We start from the raw sequence: 861 nt of genomic DNA, 5'->3' as shown, positions 1-861 counted from the left end.
AAGAAGATCCGAGGAAAGCTTTCAGGAGGAGGTGACCTATTAGTTGGTCCTTGAGAGAGGACTAGGGGTTTTCACCAGGAAGCAAAGGATAAAGGGGGCCTCTCCAGGCAGCGGGCACAGCAAGGGGAACAGTGGGGAAGTGGGGAGGGAGGTGGCATGGTGAGGGAGGAGTGAGAAACACAGCCTGGCTGGAGGGTGGGAAGGGACTGACAGACCCCAAGCCACTCTCACACCTGGAACTCATCTGGGATTTTGTTAAAATGCAGATTCTGTGCCTAAAGCCAAGACATTCAGATTCCCCAGGCCTGGAGGCCCCAGCCCCACATAACACTTCCAGAAGCACCTGCATAATGTTCACAGGCTAATTCCCAGTGGGGACAAGTACTGAGCCGACTGAACTGTCATTAGCCCTTTACACCTGGATGTGACTTATTTTCCTGGAAGTCACAGAGCTCAAAGGTAGGAAATGAATTTTTACTCAAGTCCCCCCAAAAAAGTTTCATATTTATTTGATCCTGCTCAGTAAAGACTGGCCACCCTATTTTACGTTTCTTCACATTTACATTCAGAGGGTAAGTGAACTCCCTGAGATCATGCAGCAAATTATTGGCTGGCCTGGGATTCGGTTTATGTGTCTGCCACGCACTTAGCCTACTTGTGGCCACCAGAGCCAAGGAGAGGCTCCAAGGAAACAGGATTTCCAGCTGTGCCTCCAGCTTGTGGAGGGACCCTGGACAAGTCACCCCATTTTGCTTGTAAGTGTATTATGAGGATCATGGGATGCTCGAGGCCATGGGAACATGAGCAACCACTGCGCACTTACTACCTACTCCCTGTCCCGCCCGCCTCCCCCCCAGCTTC

General features: G+C 51.3%; 1 protein-coding gene across 1 annotated transcript in view; it reads right to left on the bottom strand.

The window, feature by feature from the left end:
* Positions 1 to 861, bottom strand: part of BPIFB6 (BPI fold containing family B member 6) — an 11,409-nt gene that overhangs the window by 10,181 nt on the left and 367 nt on the right. The gene's annotated exons all lie outside the window — the stretch shown is intronic.

Source organism: Myotis davidii, unplaced genomic scaffold (genome assembly GCF_000327345.1).
Source record: "Myotis davidii unplaced genomic scaffold, ASM32734v1 scaffold562, whole genome shotgun sequence".
NCBI classification, from domain to species: domain Eukaryota; kingdom Metazoa; phylum Chordata; class Mammalia; order Chiroptera; family Vespertilionidae; genus Myotis; species Myotis davidii.
This window is presented reverse-complemented; position numbering and strand designations above follow the sequence as displayed.